Source organism: Pteronotus mesoamericanus, unplaced genomic scaffold (assembly GCF_021234165.1).
Source record: "Pteronotus mesoamericanus isolate MK-2021 breed Mesoamerican mustached bat unplaced genomic scaffold, CSHL_Meso_final contig_68, whole genome shotgun sequence".
NCBI lineage: Eukaryota > Metazoa > Chordata > Mammalia > Chiroptera > Mormoopidae > Pteronotus > Pteronotus mesoamericanus.
Window position 1 is genome coordinate 32,227,332 of NW_026555234.1, and position 25,935 is coordinate 32,253,266.

Genomic DNA, 25,935 nt, shown 5'->3' on the forward strand with positions numbered 1-25,935 from the left:
TTAGTTATTTGAAGAGGAGGAAGAATGGACTAAATCTATTTTTCCTCCATTCTTATACTCTTTTTTTATATGTTCCATTGTAAAAACACACACAATTATTTTTTAATTGCAAAATACAGATAATAGGAGGAAGAAAAATAGAGCCTTGTAATCCTATCACTGAAAGATAACCACTATGAACAGTTTGGAGTATTATTTCCAGTTAAAACAATTTTTTTCCTATACATAATTGGAAATGCAAATAAATAAATAGAAGACACTCATATAAAACCTAAATGAGGATAAGGGCAAAGTCAGAAATTCGAGTACACTTAGAAGAAGTGCATGGCCGTTCCCTCCTTTAAAGAATGAGGGCATCGTGGTGTCACTGGGGCGGGGGTGGGGAGGGAGATGATGGGGAGAGCAGAGAGACAGAGAGACGTGGAGGGCAGGCAGGCTTAGGTCAGGACCTGGCAGGGAGTGAAATCCATTGTTAATAACAATAAACAGGCAGATATCAATATAGAACTTCGTAAGTGCCAGGCACTGTTCTGATCACTTTCTACATATTAACTCATTTAAACTTCCCAACACCTCTGAGAGTAAGGTGTTGCTATTATCCTCATTTACACAGGGGGAAATGTTAAGTAACTTGCACAAAGATGGAGCCAGGATTCAAATTCATGCCCTCTGTTTATGGTGCCCTTGCTCTTAAACTCTATTTGATCATTTCATTATTTTCTTTGTTATCATTATTTATCTGGACTCCCCACAGGACTTCATTAGGCACCTTGGCCATTCAGAAGGAGCCCACTTGGCACAGTTATGGAGAATCTCACCTCGCCCTTGCAATTATTTATTGGCTTAAAAGCACACTCCTTTGAAACTGGAATCTGACTGTCATCTGTCACCATTCATTTGTGTCATTGCCTATCAGTACCTTTTTTTTCCTTCCCCCTTTTCTTTCAGAGGACCATAAATTATATTCAAATGGCAGCCATGGAGGAAACTTTCCTTTCTTCCCTCATCAACAAAGCTGATCGATGGGCGCTAAAGCCCCGGGGAAGCAGCATCTGCTCTAACTCAAGGATCCCTGCCCGAGTTGAGGATGAAATTAACAAACACAGAACAGTTTGCCGCTCAACATTTGTTCAAGTCTGGCACACGCACACATCATTAGCAACTATATTTGAGAGGCAAGATCAAGGAGGTAAGGAGGAGAGGGGGTCTGAATAAAGGGATAGTCAAGAAAGAGGAAATTCAGAGCATTTAGGTAAAACTTCACAGCTAAAATAAATGAACTAGACAGTAGAGCAAATAGCCAGGTGCAGGTGGGAGGTGTCAATAGACAATTTGGATAATTTTGCCCATGCAACTTCCAAAACAGAGTCATTTCATGCAGCAAATTCCCCAGAGTAGCTGCCTCTTTTACTTAGCTGTCTCAAACCACTAAAATAAAACCTTTATGAGGGTAAAGATTTACTGTCCTGTTCACTGCTGAGATCTGGGCTCATGACAGATAAAATTAAATATTCATGGGATAAGTTAATGTATACTTGTGCAAGGCTTGGCTTGACCTGGGCTAGGCAGAGGAGGTCTGAGATATTCAGCAGAAATCAGAAGCACTACGCATGCCAGAAGAATGGTATCTTCTAACTAAAAGTGTTTGTTAATTACCATGTATTGAATCAGTGGTGAAATATTATTATAAGGCCCGCCGTTACTCTAGGCAATGGAGGAGATACAATAGAAGAGGCAGCTAGCACTGGCATTATGGAACAGTGTTCTTTGGGTAATTTCTCACATTTTTGGGCCATATTCTAGCTCATAAAGCAGGTTCACACGTCAGTAGGCCTGTATGCTGGTCTATGATGGGGCCTGAGTCTTATTTCTCTTCGTGGTCACTGCACCATCTTGTACACAGTAGGTGCCTTCTGAACTACTATGGGATACGTGTTGTTATTTGGTCCTCAGGACAGCTCATGAGGGTAAGCAGGACAGTCCCTGAGGAATAGGCTTAGAGATTGAGGTTCAGGGGGCTGAGTGACAGGCTGCATGTCACAGAGCAAAGACGCTGTGTATTGGGGAGTGAGACTATGGTTTCCAGGGTTCCTGCCACGGTGTTTCTCACATTGTCCCACACCACGTTCAGCTCTTTAGCTACCTTACCTCTGAACCCAGAGCACTCAGACACTCCAGTGGGTCACATAAGTATCGTTTTGTCCTCTGAAGCAGCCTAAATCTTTTCTTCAGGAAATAAATTCAGAACTTGGGACAATTGATCTGGTTCTTGCTCTCTTTCAGTAAAGGCATCCTTTAAAAAATGCAGTTCCTGCTCCTGTGAATATGAGTTTTCCTTCCCTGCATCCTTGCTACAGAGAATTTGGTCACAGGTCTATTTTATCACTTGATTTTTCTGGAAAAAAAAAATGAACAAGATCACAAAATCTTCCTTCAGAGTCCCCAAGACCTGACCTTGTTTTTTGTCCCCAAAACCTAAGTTGCTCTTTCCAGAGTTGGACAACCTCTTTTTCTGATTCCGGTTGACCCTAAGATTCACTGCCCCACTCTTTGCCCCTCCAGCCTGATCCTCTTGTTCATCTGTTCCCTCTCTTGATAAGTAACATCATTTGTAAGTAAAAATCCCAGGAATCATCCCCTCGTTCTTCCCCCTGTGGCAGGCTGTAAAATGGTTCCTAGGGATCCCCGTCTTCTGGTGGTCAGCCTCTGGTGTGATCCCTTCCCCTGAGTGTGGGCGGGATCTGTAATTTGCTTCTAACTAATAGAGCGTGGCAAAAGCGATGGGGTGTCCCTGCTGTGATCAGGGTACAAAATTGTGTCTTCTTACTGACTTGGATAAAGAAGCTGCTATGCTGGGGAGGCCGACATGGCAAGGAGCTGAGGATGGCCTCCGACCCACGGACAGCAAGGAATGGAGGTCCTCGGCCCACCTGAATCTTGCCATAACTGCGTGAGGTTGGAAGTGGCTCTTTCTCCAGCAGGGCCGTCAGGTGAAGTCCCAGCGTGGGCTGAGAACCTGCAACCTCCTGAGTCTCCGTGTTCTCCTACACGCCTGCTGCTCTGCTTGTGTCAGCCCTCAAGAGTCTCCATTTAGATAAAACAGCTGCCTCCTGTTCAGTCACGGTCCCAGTGTGAGCCAAAGCCACTCTCAAAGGGTTTAACTAATAAGTGAGGTGGAACAAGCTAAAGGTACCCAGGGACTGGCAGCAGCAGGAAGCCATGGTCAATCTAGTCCTAAAAAGGCAAGCAGAGTGAGTTTTGAGACCAGACTGGGTGAAAACTGGAATGGAAAAAGGGTTATCTGGCCAGAGCTGCGGCTTTAAGTAGAGAAAGAACCCAGCTGCAGCCACAACTGTGTGAAGGCACAGTTCTGTCCTCCAGCCTCTTGCCGTGTCTCCTATTGGGCAAACTCATTTACGAGCCAGACTGGGCTTCTCCTGCCCTTGGACTGGGATCTCTACCATGGGCTCCCCTGGTTCTCAGGCCCTCTGACTGGGACTGGAATTATACCTCTGACTTGTTTGGGCAGGCAGCTAGCAGATGGCAGATTGTGGAGCCTCTCAATCTCCACAATCAGGTGAGCTAATTCCTCTTCATCAATCAATATATTTGTATCTATATATCTATGATTCGTATGTATATCTGTATCTGTATTTTTAGTTATTAGTTTTAGTAAATATTAATGACACTGTCACTTTAAAAAGTGTTCTACCTGATGGGAGAAATGCTGCAGTATGCAGGCAATGTTTTATTGAGTTGTACACTTGAAACCGGTATGGTTTTGCAAACCAATAAATTCTACCCAATAAATTAAATTAAAAAAAATGATTGGCCATACTACCATTAGAACACAGCTGTGACTGCACCCTCCCCCACACCATCATTAAGCACACGTGAGTTCTGTGTCTCCGTCTGTCCTGAGCCAATGTCCAGGACTGTGGGATGGCAGGAGCTCCCTCCTTCCCATTTGGAGCAGGAGAAATGGCCACTCCAGGCCATCCTCCTCCCACTCAACAACCTGCAGCTAGCTTCCTTCCCTGACCTGGAAGTGTGTTTGGTTTGTCCATTTATCTAGCCCTCAGTCCATCCTCACTAGCCAGGTTCTGCGACACATTTCTCTGGGACTAGAGGCCTCTTCAGATCCCCAGTCAATGGGATCTTGACTTTCCCATCTTCATCCAGCTCCTTTTTCCTAGGGCTGGACCCAGCTCCCTGATCCGTCTTTGGCCTACGCCAGGTAGGATACTCAAATGTCAGAAGCTGATACGGCCCTACACACGCGGCTCAGACCCTAGAGTCCATGCACGGCACTGGGCCAGAGTTCCCCTCGGCCCTGCTCTCAGAGCTGAGCTGCTGAGCCCTCCTGGAAAGATTTGCCCTCTTCTGTCTCAGTTGCTTTTCTGTCATTTCTATCTTGAGCAGGTCCTGGTATTCCCAATGTTGTGACCAAACCTATCTGGGTAATAACAAGATTTGGCACAGAGGGTACTGAAATAAATGAGAAAAAACTGAAGGGATAGAAATGATGTGTTCCATAGGATTTATTTGTTTGTTCATTCATTCATAAATTTACTCCAAATAATCCTGAAATGTCTAGCAATGCAGTTCCAGACTCGCAGTAGGTATTTGGTGTTTGTGAGACTGCACAGACTGGGGACAGGTATGGAAGTGTGTCTTCCTGGGCTTCTGACAACCAGGTGGAGAGAGCAGGGGGGCAGCAACCCTAATTCCTCTTCCACTCAACTCGGGGTGAGAGTCCCCTCCTGGCTCAGGAAGGACAGACTTCCTATTCAGTGTTTCAGATACCGACCCTAGAAATAATGATAATGTTGAGATCTGTTTTTGCTCTGGCTTCCAGTTTCCATGAAGCAAGCCACCTGGGCCGCTCTCTGCTCCCTACTGCTCCTTCAGCCACCTTCTCCACATCTGGCTGCTCACAGAAAGGACACAGTCAGTGTTGCTCTAAGTTTATGGGGCCAGGCCTCCTGATATGTTTCTGTAATGACCCAGTGCTGCTTGGGGCTGGTGGTGAGTTTAATTCTGGGATGCAGCAGCATTAGAAAGCTGAAGCCCTAAGCCATGTTCTCCTTTATCAGCTATATTATAACAAAGAACATTTTGATCTCCATTTCCCAGATGCCCATGTGTATCTATCAATTCTAAACTCTATTGGGCAACAGGGATATTGCTCATTGGGCCTTCTCAAAACCCACCCCATGGTTCCAATCTCACAGGGTTGGGGTATGGATTAAGCGGATCTTTAAGGTCGGGTCTGGCCATTGTTATTATTAATGCTAATAATAATAGTACCAGTAATCTGATTCTTTACTACACCTAGGTGAGAAAAAAAGAAACACTATTAAGTGTGTATGTCAATGTTTGGGCCGAGGGAAGGAGTGGGCGAAAATGCACACAGCAAAGTGGGACCTGGGAGAAAAGAAGGGACCCCCTGGGGTAGGCCACACCAAAGTACAGAGAGGCCCAGACAGCTTCCCTGAGAGAAGGCTCAGGCCTGGTCTCCTGGGGGAGTCCTGAGCAGCCTTGGGCAGCCGGTTGGTGGCCCCTCAAGTAGCAAATCTTGAAAAGAAGCATTCTGCCACTGTTATCCGAAAAACCAGGCGCGGGGAGGAGTTCAGTTTCTTACCCATTTTCCATTTCTCGCCCCTGGGGGGAAATGGAGAGGAGGAGAACGCAGGCCAGAGACTCAGACCATAAGCCCGGGACTGCTGAGTCTGAGGGGAGGGCCGCAGTGCCGATTCCTTCTTCATTCGTTCACTCAGGTGAAAAGTCCCATAGATGGGCAGGTTCATCTAGCCTCATTATTTATAATTAAATTATTGATTGAATAGCTCCTGTGAACCTCATCTATTTTATTTGTTTGTTAAGTTGCCCAGGAAATATCTCTAAAGAAATGCCAATAACTCCCTAGCAGCTTATATAGGATCCCTTTTTTTGTCTTCCAGGTTATTTGAAATGCAACAGCTGGGAGAGTTGTCAAGCATTTTAAAGTTATTAGTGGATGTTTCTTACAATTTGCCTGAGGATGGCAACATTTACAAGGATCTTCCTAATTTCCCAATGGCTCCCCAAATGCACACTAGGACTTTCATTGCCCTTTTGAAGGAATTTAAGGAAATGTAATGATCCTAAGAGGGGGTGCAAGTGTTGAAGAGAGAGATATTATGAAAATGTAAATGTTTCATTTTCCATTATTAATGAGGACAGCTAAAGAGCTGCGCTGGCAGCACACACACCTTTTACAGCATCTTAAGTATGTCTGTGCCAAGAGCAGTGGGTCAAAGGGGAGAGTGGGTACCCCTGTCCCTCTGGTTGTCCATTTCCAGGGCATTCCAGCCTCATGCGTGGTCCCCAATGATATACAATGGAACAGTAACTATTAAAGGGGGGGTCCCTTTGTCCATTCCCCTTTGTTTCTCTGACGATGTGACATCTCTCCTGGGCAAAGTGGTTGAGGCAGGGAGGATGGTTGACTCCTACCCATTCTACAGCCAAATGACTGAGGTCGCAGGATGCGGACACTAGGAGTGTGGTGGGGTGGGGTTGTAAGGGGAACTTTCACAAGTCTGATAGTGCATGCCATTGAACCCCTGAGCACATCAGCACTGTCTCATTTATGGGGATTTCTGCCGCTTGCCTAAGCTAGACTCTACTGTTATCACGAACCTCCCAGACTGTCACCATTGACCTCTTTAGTGAGATGATTTACTCAGAGTGGGTGTTTACATTCACAAATGCCCGAAACTTTAAAGCTCATAGTATTTCTTAACTGCTTTTCACTGAGGCCATCATAAAAGTATCATCTTAAGTGAATAGCAAAAACCTTAAATGCTTGACTCAGGATTTCTACCTCAAGGATATAAGTAAGGATTAGGAAAAAGATGATAACTAGAGTATTTATCTCAGCATTGATAGAGAAAAAGAAAAAATCAGGATCAACCTAGTTATCCATCCATAGGGGATTGGTATAATTTATGATGGATTCATATGATTGAAAATTGTGGAGCCATTAAAAACATCATAGGATTATATGTAGGTACATATAAATATGTTCAGAAATACTAAGTAAAAACAAAGGAAGGTGTAAAACAGCACTCACAATATAATAACAAAAGCCACCATTTATCAAGTGCTTCTTGTGTGCCAGGCAACGTGCTATGTGCTCCCTGCATAATCCTAAATAATCCTTGCAACACACCACTGAGGTAGAAGCTATATTTCTCACTTTTGAGATGAGGAAACTGAGGCTTAAGGAAATTAAGCTACTTGCTGCTATAGATTGAATGTTTGTGTCCCCCAAAATTCACATATTGAAACCCAATCCCTGATGTGATGGTGTTTGGAGATGGGGCTTTTGGGAGGCAATCAGATCATGAAGGCAGAGCCCTTATGTAAGAGAGGAATATACTGTGTCCTTATAAGATACCCCAGAGAATTCCCTTGTCCCTTCCACCAGGTGAAGACAGAGCAAAAAGATATCTATGAACCAGGAAGCGTGCTCTCACCAGACACTCAGTTTGCCAGAACCTTGCTCTTAGACTTCCCAGCCTCCAGAACTGTGAGAAATAAATGTCTATTGTTCAAGCTGCCCAGTCTGTGGTATTCTGTTATGGAAGTCTGAATGGACTAAGTTGCTTGCTCAAGGTCACATGCAAACCTGGGATTCAAGCTCTGATTCCCACAGTCTGTGTTTTTTGGCTTAAAATGCACACATACCCAGAGACAGAAGGGCATCTGAAAAGATATATAACACAATGTTCATGGTAATTAAATTCAGGATAGTGGAATCACAGATGATTTTAATGTTCCTTTTTTTTTCTGCCTATTTGTATTTCCTAATTTATTCTTAGTGAATAGGTATTCTTTTCCTTCCTTCCCCTTTTCCTTCCCTCCTTTCTCTGTCTTTTGGTTTCTCTCTTTTTCTTTTTCTCTCTTTTATTGATTCAACAAATATTTGTGGAAAGCTTTCTGCATTCCAGGTACTGTTCTAGTCCTGGAAATAGAGTTGGAACAAAACCAAAAATCCTTGCTCTTCTGGAGCTTACATACTGATGGAGGAGAGGCAGACAATTTATCAAATAAATTAGTAAAGTACATAGCAAATTAGAACGTGATAAATGCAACGGGAACAATAAAACGGGGAAGGGACGTAGACAGTGCCAGGAGGAGGTTGTGCTGTGATTTTGAATAGAGTCGGTCAGTGTTCCTTACTGAGAATGCAACACTTCAGCAAACATTTGTGAGGAGTGAAGGAGTTGGCCCCGCAGAGAAGTGGGGAGAAAGCTGCTGGAGCTGGTCATTGAGAGGACTGTGACCATGACCCTGACTGACCCAAGAGTAGGACAGGGCAACCGGAGGCTCCCATCTCCTTCCCGCCCCTGGAATAAGCCCGTGCAACATTCTCACAGCGGGAGCCATTTTCAGGGATGCAGCCCTGAGAGCACAAGGTGTTGTGGGGACTTTCTGGACTAAATGCGTGACTGAACCCCGCCAAGGCCTCTGCATCAGCTTTTAAGATTCTGGTGGCAGGTGCGGAGCTCCACTCCTCTCGAGGATTGCCGCCTGAGGCAAGCCTCCAGGTAAGTCTCCTCGCTTATTGACGCCTGCCAATCTCTCAGCAGGTGCTTCCATACCTTGGCTACTGTAAATAACCCTGCAATGAACATAGGGGTGCATATATTCTTTACAATTAGTGTTTTGGGTTCCTTTGGATATATTCCCAGAAGTGGAATCGCTGGGTCGTAAGACATCCATTTTTCACTTTTTGAGGGAACTCCATGCTGCTTTCCACAGTCGCTGCACCAGTCTGCATTCCCACCAACAGTGCACAAAGGTTCTCCTTTCTCCACAGCCTCGCCAGCACTTGTTTGTTGATTTATGGACGATAGCCATTCTGACAGGTGTGAGGTGTTATCTCATTGTGGTTTTAATTTGCACTCCCCTGATGATTAGTGATGTTGAGCACCTTTTTATATATTTGATGTCCATCTGTATGTCCTCTGAAGAAATGTCTATTTAATTCCTTTGCCCACTTTATTTTTTTGTTTTAGGAATTAAAAAGAAATCTGTTTATTGAAGGCAAGAGGATTCAAGCAATATAAAAATCAAAAGCTTACCTGGCTTTACTTGGCTTTCTTTCTCTTGTCGAATGGGAGTGGGATTTTATTTGTACATTTTCTAAGGGTCCCTATCTGCTCATGAAATTCTTACACAGGGGCAAGAATTTTAAAATTAGATTGTTTGGTTTTTGGGTTACTTGTATGAGTGCTTTATATTTTTTGCATATTAACCCCTTATCTGATGTGTCATTTGTGAATATATTCTCCTATTTAAGAGGTTATCTTTTCATTTTGATGATGGTTTCTGTCACAGTGCAAAAAATTTTGAGTTTGTTGTAGTCTCATTATGACTCCAAGGTGTTTGACCTGAGCAACAGGAAGGACGGAGCTGTTGCTGACTGAGACGGGGAAGAACACTGGGGAAGAAGCTTGAGGGCGGGGCCATGTGGGGTCTGGACTGGAGAGAAGTAACATGTAGCACTAATTGCTTATTTAATTTTAGAAGAGGCAGAAAGGAGCCAATGGTTAAGATGACTGAGGTATTAATGGTGTTACAGTAACCATAGGGAAAGGAAGCAAGGAAGCATTGCCAAGGAGTCAGAGCTCCTGGAGGTCATAGATTTATTCTAGATCATGTGTTCTCAGGTTTGAGTCTTAGGGTCAAGCATATCATATATGTCAAGGAGGGTTAGTGGTTATTTTGGATTCTTTCTGTTAGGTGAGGTCAACAGGATATCTCCAGACCTTTAGAACCAAAGCAATAGGTTAGAGCTAAGCATCTGATCTTCACAGCCTTGACTTAATATTAAATTTACTACTGTACATTGGCTTTAGTTATTCAGTGTTTGGTTTTACCCCACCAAAGAACCTGGCAAGGTTTGGAGAAGAACCTGATACCTGCATACCTTGCATATCTGATTTTTAAAACTAAAAAAAATAATTTTCCGATTTTCTGTGGTTGTGAAAATCCCATTGAGTTTTACCTACAATTCTTGGCAGTAGCCCGAGCTGAAAAGTGTTTTGCTACGGCACAGCTATATATAGAAACTTCTCATCTGTCTGAAGACATAAACAACCTCAGGAAGTTTGGAATATGTTGCTAAGACTGTTCTCTTGATTTCCTCATCACAGATTTTCTTGCCGTTCTGCAGGGGATGTGCTGCTTTCTATCCGGTGTGTGGCTTCCGCTGTTCCTCTCTTCCTAAACTTTCAGCAGGTCCTCTTCTCTGTCTTCCAATTGAGTGAGCACATCTTTCAGTGTCTGAGAAGACAGTAAAATCTCTCTGTTTCTGAGTGGTGGTGAGGCGACGGGGAGGAAAGTCCAAAAGGAGAGAGACGAGGAGCCCTGACTTTAAATTAATGAAAATTCTGAGTTAAAGAAATTTTTACCTATTTCTTTTAAGAGAATACAATAACAAGAACTAATAAACATTCTTTAAGCAAAGTCCTGCTGGAATATACTTTAATGTGTGTAAAAAATATATAATGTGTGCACATTATTGCCAAAATAATTTTTAAAAATAGCCTGAAAAAGAGACTTCCCTTAAGAGTTGCCATATTATTAACTAAATTGGTACATTCAGAAAAATGCAATCTCACAAAGACTGTGTTAATGGATTATTATCTGTGGCGATGATGCTCCCTTGGTGCTACAGGACTTGCCGACGTCCCTGACCGATGTGATCCCCATGGCAGGGTCGAGGTGTTCAGACATAATTTAAGATTAAGAATAGTAGAAGCAATGAATCATAAAGGAATTTTTTGTTACTTTTTTCATATTTATGTTATAGATGCATGAAATCACAGGATTATTTTACCTTTTTAAATTAAGATAAACTAAGCATTTCTCTTTTTGTTTTTTCATCTGATTTTCTCAAAGAAACACAGGTCAAATTGCCTCTACTATATTTCTAAGAACTGGAGTCTTTATGGTCTTATCACATCCTTAGCAAAACAACCACCAAATGTGTCCCTGTTCCCTTAAAACAAAACACTTGTGGACATTTTGGAGGCTTCTAGAGACTGTCCAACAGAAATTTGGCAATAATGGAAATGTATTATATCTGCTTTGTGTAATATGGTAGCCACAAGCCCTGTGTTACTTTTGGGCACTTGAAATATGAGTAGTGCTGATACACTGAATTTCAATTAATTTTAATTTTAATAGCCACATGTGGCTCGTGGCTACCGTATCAGATAACTTAGCTTCTAGACAGTGCACTAAGGAACTAGAATTCTGTATAAACTTAACGCCATCCCTTCCCTTCCTCCTGCCCATCTCTCCTATACTTACTTCCATCCTTTCTTCTTTAAACATGTTCTGAGTGCCTACCACATTCAGGCTCTGTGCTTGTTACCATGAGTACAGATTAAAGACATACTGCTGTCCTCCTGGAATTAACACAGGTTGAAACGACAGCGACAGGATGTAGGAAGAACAGGTGCGCCATCAAGGCCCAATGAGCCTGCAAGTATGGTTTTCTTCCCCAAATATATTCATATCGCAAGTATCCATTTTTGCTACCTCTTATTTTTTAATGTTGGACATTCATCAAAATATTCATCAGAAGTAGCCCAGTGAAGCTTATTAAGAAAAGTAAATGAAAGCTGATTGACTTTGGGATCCTAGGGATGTGGAGTGAGCGAAGCCACAAAGAAACAGAAATGGAGCTGGCAGGGAGGAAAGGGGAAGCTCCAGCAAATGGCATAATGTGGTAATTTAAATAACAGGATGGCAAAAGCAAGGGAAGCACTGGGGCAGGAGGGCTTTGAGGTGTCAGGATGGGGGTTCCCAGGGAAGCCTTAGTGCCTGGGTTACAGTTTGTCTTGCCCTAGGGATTATGCTGAGAGAACTTGTCAGGAAGGTCCTGACTCTGATATACATGGATGCCAAGAGAGGATTCTAGTGAACCAAGAATAGCCAGGAAATAAAATAGAGACTAACAACATGTTGGCCCACCAGACAGGATGCCTGAGTCATGTTCGTGATTGTCCCTGGAACGCACTGTGAACTCCAGCTGTGATTAACTATATATAAGCACTCCCTGCCTCAGGACTCCAGTGCTGTCCTTGTTCCTTATACTCCAATGGCTGTGTGAGTGGGACACTTCCAGTGAGTCATATCTGAAGAGGACGAGTGAAATGTTCTGCCTTGGGCACATATTCATGGAATGAAGGAACAAAAAGGAAAAGACCTGGATTCCTGTGACTAAGTTAAAACAAAGACATTACCCAGTACTTGAGCAATAGTGATGAAGTGGGGGAGGCCTAAGACAACAGATGTCATGTTGAAGGTTCACAGGGCACCCAGGGTTTTAGACATTATTTGTTAATTCTATTCCTGTATTTATTCATTATTTAATATGCCAGTAATGTGGGGACTGTAGGGGAGAAGACTTATAATGCATTGGTGGAGATAGATGTTAAACAAATAATTATAGAAAATAAAATAGTTGTTTTAAATTTTTGATGTAAACACTGAATGAAAGTTACAGGGTATGTTGTAGGAGAATTTGACCTAACCTGGCAATCATGGAAGGATTCTCTGAGGAGGTGGCATGTCATTGACTAGTTGTTTAGGCTAAGTTGGAGAAGAATACTTTTTAAGCAGAGGAAACAATGCACTGTACTCCTCCTTCCTGGCCCTTTTTACAACTGGCATTAGGTAGCTATTCATTTAATTACTTGTTTACAACTCTATCTCCCCTTCTAGATGATCTGCCCCAAAGATCAGGAGTTATATTGGTCTCAGTCACTGTAGCACATTCAGTATCCAGCCCAGTGCCTTGCATGTATCAGATACTCAGTAAAAATGTATTCGGTGTAGAATATGTATAACATGTATAGAAGCTCAGAAATGAGAAGGAATTTGAAACATTCAAGAATCTGCATGGAGGCTGATGTGGGAGAGCATAGAGTGAGAGATGGAAGGTTCAAAATAAAGACATAAAAGTCATTTTGGACTCTATAGCTATGGGAAGGATTTGAGGATCTGTCCTAGGAGCAGGAACTACTAAGAAGAAAACTACTGAAAGTTATTAAGTAAAGAAATGATGAGATCATATTTGCAACTTAAAGATATTATTCTGGCTCCTGTATGATTAGTAGATTGAAAGGGAGCAAGAGTGGACACAGGGATGTCCAATTCAGATGTTTATTTAGTGGTCCATGTAAAACAATAGTATCTCACACTAAGGAGATGGAAAGAAGTGGATGGATACAAGAGGTTAACTAAAGAGTAAAGTAACCCAATTGAAAAATGGTCAAATGATCTGCATAGATGTTTCTTCAAAGAAAATATGCGAATAACCAATAAAGCATATGAAAAGATGCTCAACATTATTGGCCATCAAGGATACGCAAACCAAAACTACAGTGAAATACCACTTCACAACCATTGGGATGGTGAGAACAGAAAAGAGAGATAATAAGAGTGTTCACAGTTATATGGAGAAATTGGAAGCCTTATATACAGCTGATCAGAATGTAAATGGTACAGCCACTTTAGAAAGCACTCAGGCAGGTCCTCAGAAGAGTTACAGTATCGCCCAGAAATTCCACTTCTAGGTACACATTCTAGAGAAGTAAAAACACATGTCCACATAAAAGTTGTACACAAATGTTCAGAACTACATTATTCATAATAAACCAAAGTGATAACAGTCCAAATGTTCCTCACCTGATGAATAGATAAGTAAAATATGGGGAGTGATCACCATTGAAAAATGAGAGTTTTTAAAAATCATATTTCCCCAAGGAACACTGATTTAGAAAATCATGGGTGAGAGAGCCTTTGTGGAAGTATAGGAGTCCAACAGAGAAGTTCCTATACACTAGAATGGAAGGATGGTTCAATATTTGCATATCAATAAATGTGAAACAATATATTAAGGGAATGAAAGAGAAAGATCATATGATTAGCTCAGTAGATGCATAAAAAGTATTTGAAAAAGTTCAACATTACTTCATGTTAAAACCTCTTATGGTGACTATAGTTAATAGTACTTTATTGTATATTTGAAAGTTGCTAAGAGAGTAGATCTTGAAAATTCTCATCACAAGAAAAAAAGTGTAATTTTGCTGTGATGGATGTTAATTAGACTTATTGTCACCACTTCTTGTGATGATCATTTTGCAATATATTGAGATATCAATATCTCTATTAGGTTCACGTGAACCTAATTAATTTATGAACCTAATATAACTTATATGTCAATTATATCTCAATTTTTAAAACTCTAAAAAAATTGGGTATATAAGAAACATACCTGAATGTAATAAAGGCCATATATGACAAATTCACAGCTAACATCATGCTCAACGGTGAAAGGTTGACAGTTTTTCATTTAAGATTGGGAATAAGGCAAGGTTGTCCACTCCCACCACTTTTATTCAACATAGTACTGGAAGTCCTAACCAAAACAATTAGGCTAGGAAAAAAAAAAGGCATCCAAATCAGAAGGGAGGAAGTAAAATTGTCTCTGCTTGCAGATGATATGATCTTATATACAGAAAATTCTAAATACTGTACAAAAATCCTGTTAGAAGTAATTAACAAATTCATTAAAGTTGCAGCATACAAAATCAGACATACAAAAATCAGCTCCATTTCTATACACTAACAATGAAATATCAAAAAAAGAAATAAAGAAAATTCCATTTAGAAGAACTTCAAGAAAAATAAAATACTTAGGAATAAATTTAACCAAGGGATTGAAAGATCTCTACACTGAAAATCATAAAACTTTGATAAAAAAATTGAAGAATACACAAATAAATGGAAAGATATTCATGATCATGGACTGGAAGAACCAGTATTGTTAAAATGTTCATACTATCCAAAAACAATCTATACACTAAACCAATCCCTGTCAAAATTCCTATGGGATTTTCACAGAAATAGAAAAAAATTCTGAAAGTTATATGGAACCACAAAATACCCCCAATAGCCAAAGCAGTCCTGTTAAAGAAACAAAGCTGGGGACAGTATATTTCCTTCAAACTAGTAATTAAAAGAGTATGGTACTGGCATAAAGTAGTCACAGAGACAAATGCAACAGAATCAGGAGCCCAGAAACAAACCCATTCATATAAGGCAAACTAATATTTGACAAGGGAGCCAATCACCCTCAGGGAAAAATGATGGTCTCTTTAAAATGATGTGGAGAAAACTGGATATCCACATGGAAAAGAATGAAATTGGACTCCTATATTATACCACTTAAAAAAATTAAGTCAAAATTAATTAAAGACTCAAATGTAAGAACTGAAACCATAAAATTTATAGAAGAAAACACAGGAGAAAAAAATCCTTTGACATTGGCAATTATTTTTTGGACATGACACCAAAAACACAAGCCACAAAAGAAAAAAAAAATCAGCAAGTGGGACTACATCAAGATAAAAAGCTTCTGCACAGCAAAAGAAAAAATCAAGAAAATGAAAGGCAACTTGCAGAATGGGAAAAATATTCTCAAACCTTCTATTTGATAAGTGGTTAGTATCTAAAATATATAAGAAACTCATACAACTCAATAGCAAAACCCCAAATAATCTAATAAAAATGGTCAGAGAATCTGAATAGATATCTTTCTAAAGAAGATCTATAAATGGGCAACAGGTACAGAAAAAGATGCTCGGCACCGCTAATCATTAGGAAAATAAAAGCCAAAACTACAATGAAATATTACTTCACACATTTTAGAATAACTACCACCAAAAAGATAAGAGATAACGTGTTGGCCAGGTTGTGGAGAAAAGGAACCCTTGTGCAGTGTTAGTAGGAGGATACACTGGTGCAGCCACTGTGAAAAATAGTATGAAGGTGCCTCAAAAAGTAAAAAAAGTTCCATATCATCTAGCAATCGTGTTTCTGGATATGTTTCCTAAGAAAATGCAATCACTCTCTAGAGGAGACACTTACACCCCCAAATTCATTATAGCATTGTTTACAATAGCCAAGGTACAGAAGCAACCTAAGTGTCCCCTGATGGATGAATGGATAAGAAAAATATTTTTCTTTTATATATATATAAAATACTATTCAGCCATAAAAAGAAGGAAATCCTGCCAGTTTTAATAACATGGATGGACCTTGAGGGCACTACAGTAAGTGAAATAACTCAGAGAAAGACAACTATTATATAATCTCACTTATATGTGGAATCTAAAACAACAACAACAACAACAAACCATGACATCAGGAGAGAAGGGCACAGGATGCAGAGATGGGACAGCATAGAAGAGAAAATGAAAGTAATAAATCTGAATGCTTTGGAAGCATGTTTCTAAGAGCCTCCGCGAAGTGGTTTCCCACATGGAGCCTCTAGTTTGGGCACAGAATGTTTAGACTGCAAGACAACTCCCGTAATAGCTATAGCTTATTATATTATTTACTTAAACCACCGTCCACTGAGAGGAACCCTTCTGAGCTTGCCTGGAAGCATTTCAACTTTAAAGACCTTCGTATCTGCCATGTTATTAGGGGACCAGCATGGCAGCCATTAGATTAATTTAATAGACTTTTATATAGCATTTATCAACATCCATATAGCAGCAACACCATACAGAAATACCAGCAGGGGAGGTACAGAGCATGTAACTAGTGAGACGGAGATCAGTGGGAAACATTGAGCTTGAAGGCTCCTGATCTGTGTGAAATAATAATAGCTTCCCCCAGGGTCCCAATGACACGGCAGATGAGAGGGTCTTTAAAGTTTAACTGCCCCTGCTGGAGAAGCTAGACAGTTTCATGCCCACGGCGAACAATCAGAGAGGGGACAGAGAGCACTCTTAGGCAGGCTCATGGATTAAAAAGAAATGTCTTTTTATGAGTGATGTTTGGGATAAGTTTGTTTTCATTAATCTCTTTTTCTGTCCTGAGGCCTGGGGATGCTCTGTGATGTTTACGTGCCTTGGAAAAGGAGGTTGGGGAGAGTCAAGGGCTCTTGGAGTAGAGCAGCAGGGACTGAGATGGATTAGACAAGTGTAAGAGGAAGACCAAGTCTCAGGTTCCAGAGATGACTGGGGGAGTCAGTAGTGAGTGAAACAAGAAGAAAGGCAGGAGGAGTCAGCAAAGGGCGATTGAGGGTAACTTAGGATGGGATGACCCACAGCAGGAGTTAGAGGCAAAAATGGGACACTTTATGAGTAGAGACCAGTTGGAGGGTCTTTTCAGAGGGTTAGGACCTGCCTGGCAATAAGTGAGAATGAAAAATAGTTCAGGCATGGGGTGCTAAACAGAAAGACCCATTGCTTCAGCAGCCACAGAATCCTTGGTTCCTGAGGATCTCTCAGAGACTTTCTGGTTAAACCTGAGGTCCTTGGGGGTGACATATCCCAGAACTATCAGGGGAAGAAATCCTAGGTCTAGGTGCCAACTCTGATTGCCCGGGGGATGAGGATCTGCAAGCCAGCTCTTCGACTCATGTGACTTGTCAGACTAAACCCGTGCAAGGTCTGATATTCTGATCTCTATCTGAACATGGATGGGGAGGATGGGTGTTATTTCATGGGCCCCCTAAAACCTTATTGTCTGCTGGATGGACTGAGAACCATGAGAAACTAAGGCTGAGATGGAGAACAAAAGAACAAATGGAAAGTGAGTCTTCTAAAGTAGCCTCGTTTGGGGTAGTTGTAAACCTTCCTCTTGGTAAGCGTGGAATTTCTTTCTGGGTAGGGCACTGCTCCTACGGCAACCGCTCTCAGAGGGTGGCTGGTTTGGTTCCAGCAGGGGTCTTAATGAACATACACTCTTCAGTCTCAGTGTGCAGAGTGCTGCCACTCGACTTGAAACCTCACAGGCCCTGGTTTGCAGGCAAAGCTGTGCCAAAAATTAGATCATTTTAGGCATGAGCAGGCAGAACAGTATTTGCTGCCTTCATTGTGTCTCTCAGCTGTGCCTGCAGGCAGAGATTTCAAACTGAAAAAAAAAAAGAAAAGAAAAGAAAGAGAAAAGCTAAATTTCATGTGTGCTACTGGAGATGTTGCCCACAATTATCTGGCTTGTCTATGGGCTCCAGACATGTGATTTCATATTGACTCTAGACGTGTTGATTATATAAACTCTGACCATTCCTTTATGGCTCTACCCATACAACGGTGGGGGGTTTTATTAATAAACAGACACCTCCCCCCAAAAAAGAAAAAATAAGAATCCTTATAATGTGTTGTCTTCTTGAGATGAGGCACAGAGACAATTAAATAACAATATTGCATACTTAATTCCAAGAGATCAGTTACAAGGACCCATGCCTGGAACTTTGTGTTTCTAGAAATCAGATTGCTCTAAAAATCAGGGAGAAACTAGAATGGCATGAAAAATATGCTCATTCTTGCCACCAAGACAGGAATGCAGGAAGAACAAAAATGAAATACAAGAGAACAGACTGATAAGCTGGAGGAAGATAAAGTTTTCCATAGGAAAAAGTTGATACCTTTCCCATGCAGAAAGGAAGAAAATCTAGAAGCCTCAGATAGAGAAACAGAAAAAGACATAATGACTCTTATTAAGAAAGGGGGACATATTTTAGTTGTCATAAGATGTGAAAACATGGATTGGGAGCAGTGAAATCTAACAGATGAAGAGAGGCAAGAGAAATGACCAGAATTGCTTCCCCAAAAGAAGCCAGAATTCAGAAAAGCAGGGAGAAGCAGCCTCTTAGAGGTGTTGATAGAGTCCACAGTAACAGAAGTCATCAGGGAGCCACCCTTGAAGACTGAGACAACTGTTCAAAGTCATTACATAACATGGGATAGATTTGAGATGAACTGCTTAGAAAGATTACCACAAAAACAATATTCTGGTGATATTGGTGTGCATCAATGATCATGCAAGGAAGCATGCAGGTTTTGTCTGTTACCTGCAGGTTCCTGACCAATGCACTTGCAGAATTATAACATTCAAGGAAGCCTAGCAAAGATGTTACCCACCAAGGGAGGTGGGCTGGCCTAGGTTAGATGTTAGTCTGGTGGGGGATAGCTCCTGGAGGGGACCGCCCTCTCAGGGAGTCATGATGAACAACATTTGAGCAATCATTGTTTTTGCCAGTCTTACAACTTATTGCCTTTATGTCTCTCATTGTGGGAGACCAACTGTGAGAACTATGTTAGAAAATACAGCAGGGGCCATAGAAGAGAGAAAGGAAGGAAATAAGACATTTGCATTCTGTAAATGTGCTACGTCTTTGCAGAGGAGGGCAAAGGTGAACAGTCTCAGAAGTAGGTTAAATTGTTAAAACTCACTTTTCTGAGAAAGGAGCAGGGGAATAGGAGAGAGAGATGGAACACTGGTGCATGTCCCTCTACTACAAGTAAACAGAGCGAGAGTAATGATCCTTGTTCCTGGACCCAGCCAAACCTGAGGGAACTGCGTCCTGAGAAGCATGTGGCAGAGGTCTGGGGCTTCACTAGCTGCCCCGGGGCACAGGGTCTAGGCTCAGAACCTGCATGTTCAACTCAGGGTTCTGCCAAGGGCAGTTCTCTACTGGAAGAAAACATGAAAGCAAAGGGGCCAGTCTCCCAGGAAGCAGATTGAACTGGCCTCAGCAATTCTGTCGTGAGAGACATTCAAAGCACCATTGTGGCTCAGTGCTGACTACCTACTCTCACTTCCAAGAGATTCTGGGGTCGGTGTCCCCAAGAACCTATACTCTGTACACGTCTAAGATGTCAGAGATACAGGACTCAAAGAGATATGGACACTCAGAGATGCAGAATATGCTGCAAGGAGAAGAAAGGCCTCACATAAGATCCAGTGCCTGAGGCTATCACCACCGCACTTGCTAAGGCCTCTTTCAGAGCACAGATATTTCCCCCCCAGGCATGGCCAATAAACTGGGTCATAACTAAGCCCTACACAAAAAAAGGTCTCCCAAATGAACTTGAGTTCCAGCTCTGGGCATCTGGGAAGGCTCCTGGGAAGACCAATGCCACAATATGCCATTTTTTCCCTGAGATTCCAAGTCTTTGCTATCATCTTGGCAACATCACACATTAATTCTAGAAGCCTAAATTTCCCTGGAATAGCCCAGAGTGCTTTTGTTTCTTAAATTTTGTGGGTATGAAACTAGTTCTGTAATAATATGTGTCACACTAAATCTTCAGATTCTCTAAAAAGATGGCATTCATGAGAAACTTTGAAACTTGATGAAGTTATATCCATCCCTCTGAGAGGAAGATATGGGAATGATGTAGTAAGAATCTAAATCCCCCCCCGCCCCCCACTTTTTTGTGTATCAAGAACTCTCTGACTTCAATTTAAGAATTTTGGACTTTGGATCACAAAGGTTTTGTTTTAGAAGTTTGATTTCCTTTAGATTTCAGGTTGCAAGAATTTAGTGCTTGGACTCACATTTCTCCCCAAGAATTTGATAATAAAGAGGCACTTTTATCATTGGAATATCTTTATGTTGTCAATATGTCTAATTTCAGACCCTCTGATTAGCTATATTAGAGGACATGTTTTGGTATGGGCAGTAGAACAGAGAGTGAATTTTCAGGCTTGGATTAATGCACTATTTGGTCCTCACACCTGTTAGATTCACTTGTGAACCTTATGGTGGCTAAATCTACATTTTCACCTGTGGACCCAGGAGGATTCATAAGGGAATAATGGTGGGTGGTATTGGGGGAGGCTTCATGGAGGTGAAATCAGTACTTTCTACAGGATGCTGCATTCCTCCTCCCACATGTCTGTAGGGGGAACTTCCACTAGAGCAACATTCCTAGCTCCTCTCTGCTCTGTGGGATTGGTGAATTGGGAGCAGGCTCAGCTCCCTCCAGGGCCTCTCTCAGGCTCTGCAGAGAAGGACATTCTGGAATGGATGCCCAGCCACAAACTGAGTGTACCAGGGTAGGCTGTGTCCACACAAGAGGCATTGGGTGGTCCAGCACTACCTATGGGTGGGGTGGGTTAGTTGAAGTCAAGAAAGCAGAATTAGTGGTGCCATTTAACTAAACATTGAGGCCACAACCTTCAAAATAGCTTTTGATCAGTGACCTCCATCTGTCTGACTTATATCTTGTTTTTAGTTTATCTTTTCTACAGAAAAATGATAGTGTGACTGACCCTTGTGCATTTGGCTCTGACTCACTATAAAGAGAGGAACATGGAGATTTCAGGTAAACGAAATATTCCCAAAACTGTAGCCAGCATAGTGCCCAGTGGTTCTTGGTGGCAGAAGAGATGACCCCAATGACTATAAGAAATCCAAGCCTTTCATTCCAGAACCTGTAAGCATAAGATATGCATCACAGGGACACTGTGAATTACTGAAGGGTCCCCATGCCCACTCTTGCTCTCCGGCCTCAGAATAATTTGGATGATCTAAGTATGTGCGTGCACTTTCTCCTCTGCTTCACTGTATTTGGTAGGCTGGACAGAGACTCCTCTTTCTTAATTTCCTATTGTATTCTCCTCCCGACACTTTTCATCTAGAGATTCTTCCTTGGCTATCCCTTCTCCATTGTACATCTCTGGTTTTTTTCCTGATGAATCTCTCTTAGTATCATTTTCAGATTCCTAGTAGATCTATGATTTAAACACAGACAGTGTCTAGATTAATTTTCTTATAGTTCTGTATAAGAAAATAAATTATATGGTGAATATGGCACCTTTAACAAAGTTTGGTAAGTAGCCTTATATTTTGTTTCTACAAGTAAAAATGTGGAAAACCCTTCATTTTCATTCCAACAAGCATTTTTTTGAATGCCTACTGTGTGCATTTTGGTGTCTCTGGCACTGTATTAGGTGTCAGAGATACTGAAATGGAAGGCACAAGTCCTTTTGTCAATGGGTTTGGGGGAAAAGAGTAAAAAGATTAGAGACCGATACAATAAGTAGTAGAGTGGAAAGTGGAAGTATAAACAGGTTGCAATGTCTGTTCATCAGGTTCTGGAGGGATATAATGGACTCTAACTGGCCCAATGGTTGAATTGCACACTAATGATCAAGCTTCACCTGCATATTCAATTTACACATGTCACAATTTCATACTTATCGCAGTGTTCAGGATCCAGTATTTTACCACTGAATTTGTTTAATATATGGCAAAAGCCCACATGGAGGATATGTTTTTGGAGCGGCTTTCCTGGCCTCCCTCCGTCTCCCTCCACAGTCATACAATGGCCCCTGACGGCAGGTCTAAGGAGCTTTCATCAGCTCCATGAGCTGAAACTCCCTTCGGTTTCCCCCCACAAGTCTATTCCAGGGGTGCCGTGCCAGTGGTTCTTGCCAACTTAAGTGGCAACAGCTAAACCAGTGCTTCACAAACTTTAATGTGCAAACAAGTGACCAGGGGACTTGTTAAAAGACAGATTCTGATTCCAGTGAGTCGGAGATTCAGCACTTTCAACAAGCTTTCGGGTGATGGTGATGCTGCTGGTCTTTATGATATACTCTGAGTAGCATGATTCACACATGTTTAAATTAAAAGGAGACATGCATACAATCTTGGGATAACTGCCCTTGTGGAGATTTATGGTCTGGATAATAAGACCCTTCTCGGCACCCCAGAAACCCTCCTGGAGGAGGTGATACATGCACTGAGACTTTATAGAAAATAACTAAAGGCAGTCTGCCACCATCGTTCCTTTTACTTGGGACACCATTTCCTCATGTCACCTATGGGGTGCCTACAGGAGCTGCTACATTCTAAAATACCACCAATGCTATTTCTTATACAGAAGAAAAAACTAAGGCACAGAGTGAAAGTTACTTGACCAAGGCCATGCAGTAAGATACCAGGCCAGGATTTGAACCCAGGAAGTCTGGCTCAAGAGCCAAACACTGTGCTTTCCTGCTTCTCAGCTCTAATACTCTGGTCACAGATGGCTTATCCAAGGGTTGATTCCCATTTTAAGGAGAGGAGAAAAATTAAGCTGGGCTCTGTAGGAGAGGCTAGAAGTCAGAGATCAGAGTGTCAGTGTGGTCAGTTTCTGGTGAGAGCTCTCTTCCTGGCTTGTAGACAGCAGGAGAGAAAATGACCTTTAGTGTCCTTTGCTCTTCTTGTAAGGATGCTAATCCCATCTTCAGGGCCCACCCTCATAACCTCATCTAAATCTAATGGTCTCCCAAAGGTTCCATCTCCTCATACTATCACACTAAGTGTTAGAGCATCATTATATAAATTTGGGGAAACAATTTAGCCAATAGTAAAAACTCAGAGCTGGTGGATCTCCTGTAGGTACTGGGTCCAAAAAAGCTTTTTTTCCTCAGAGAAATTACCCTGTCATAAAGCAGGACAGAAACAGCATACAGTGTGGGCATGTCACATGTGACAAAGGGCATTTTCTCTAGACCTAAAATGTGCCACCTACTCTAAGACTGAGTTGGGGGAAGGGTGTGAGCAGCATGTATATGTGTTGGGGGAGAGAACATACTTTCTGCTAGTTTTACAAGAGAGGAACAATTATTTGGAGTTGGGCACCTGGAGGCATATCTTTCTCCTTTTCGGATTCCAATCTTCTCAGTTTAGTCAAAATTAAAATAGCCAAGTTTGGGGGGAATACACATTCTGCAAGGCAGCCTACCCAAGAAATGAATGTTCTCTCAATCAGTTTTGCTGAAAGGAAGAATGGAGATTGGCACAAAAAGCTGGACTTTGTAAGACAATTAGAAAATGAGTGATTTGGTTTTTTTCCACATGTATTTTGTGCAAAATTGGAGAGTGGGAATGGGAGCCATTCCATTGTGTTTCCCTGGAAACTAAGAGTCCAGAGACACCACCATGACAGCTCATGATGTTGCAAGGTCTTCTTTAGGACTTTGTGGCCTTGAGATGAGAAAGTTGGGATAGTCTTTCTAGTGACTGAGGCCACAGGATGAAAAAGTCAGGGTGGTCCAATGCCGTGTTGTCTGCTAGTCTACAAATGGATCAAGTTGAATAGATAAAAAGCCTTTAGGGATGGAGGATCAGGATGGGCCAAATTGTGCTCCCTCAAAATTCACACATTGGAGTCCTAATTCCCACTGCCTCGGAATGGGACTGTTTTTGGAGGTAAGATCTTTAGAGGAATTAATGTTGAATGAGGTCATTAGGTCAATAGGTTGGCCCCAATCCTGTATTACTGGTGCCCTTATAAGAAGATATCAGGACACAGACACCTACAGAGGGGAGACCAAGTGAAGACACAAAGAATACAGCATCTACAAACCAAGAAGAAAGGTTTTCAGAAGAACCAAATGTTGCTGGTACATTGATTACAAATTTCCAGCCTCTAGAACTGTGAGAAAATAAATTTCTGCTGTTTAAGCCACTGAATCTGTGGTACATTGTTATGACAGTCCGAGAAAACTCATATAGTCCCTGACCCATGTACTTCTGAAGCCCAAGCACATTTAATTTATGTTCTTGGAAGACAATGTGTTATCTTGATGATAAATTTCTGCTTTATCCCAAGCAATGTTGAATTGCATTTTTATCACTAACAACCAAAGGAGTCCTGATCAATATAGTATTGATAAACAAGTAGGAGTCAGCACAGAGGAAGGAGGGAAAGCACATTGGAGAGTGCAGAGGCATGGAACACCCAGAGTGGCTGCAGTGTGGGGCGGGAGGAGCAGACGCCAGGTCACAGAGGGTCTTCACATCGTAGCATGAGAGCTCTGGGAGTATTGCAGTCATTTAAGCAGGGAAGTGAGATGATCAGATTCAGATTTTTGGGAAATAACTGGCCACAGGAGGATATGGATTGGAAGAAATTAAATCAGAATGCCCATGCAGGATTCTACCTGAGAAATGATGAGACCTGGACTAAAGCTGTGGCTATAGGGAGCTGGTCAGATTCAAGGGCACATTTTGGAAGGTAAAAAATGATCCATTTGTTCTCCAAGGCAAGATGGAGGGAGAAATCAAAGGTGACTCCCAGGTGTCTCTCGTAGGTGACTGAATGTCCTGTGCTGCCTATTGTAGGGACAGAGGATGCAGAAAGAGGGCAGCTTTTAAAGGGGCTCAGTGCATTTAGGAGGGCTTTTGGGCTATTGTGGAGAAGGAGTTCAGTATTGCCTATGGGGCTGAAACTGAGAAAATCAGTCTAAGCTGTAGGGTTACAGTGGGTGAAATGAAACTGTACAGAGAGATGAGGGAGGGGAAGAAGGAAAAAAGGAAGAGAACAGAAATGAGAAAGAGGAACCTTAGATGAGACTGAGAAGGAGTGGCCAGAGTGAGGGGGTAAAACAAGAAATGGAGGTGTCAATGGAGAGGTAATGTTAAGAAGTATAAAGGCAGCAAGAGAGCACACCAGGTGAGTTTCTGATGGTTGTCACTGGACCACTGGTGGCCTTGGGGAGAACAACAATTTCTGTCCTGCTTAAGACAAGACAGGAGAGTAGAGGGGGTGAGATTGTGGGGACGAGATTGTAATGAGTTGAAGAGTAAACAGGTGAGGAGGACTTGGGATAAGATTGTGGCAAAAGTGAATGCGGACTACTTTTTAAAGAAATTTGGTTATTAAGGGAAGGAAAGAGATGGAGGCTGGGAGATTATTCGTTGGTTGAAAATAATTTTTTTTTGTTTCAGCATAATTTTGTGCTGAGGAGATGAAGTTTGTGTAGAGATTGAGGATGCAAGAGAAAGAGAATTGTTGATATATTTATTTATAAATAATTATTGAGCACGTACTAAGTGCTGGGCAGTTGGTGAACACAACGGATGGGGTCTTGAGACACCTATATCCTAGTAACCCAAGGTCACAGAGGTGGAGCACTGGGTGGCAGAGGACACTGGGGGAAGACCAGGCTTGTACTAGGGGAGGAATTCCAACTTCACGGAGGCAGAAGAAGGAAATGATGGACTGGGATACAAGTAACTTAACCCAGGCAAGAAAGGGAAACAAATGGTGCCTCTGCTCTTTTGTAAAG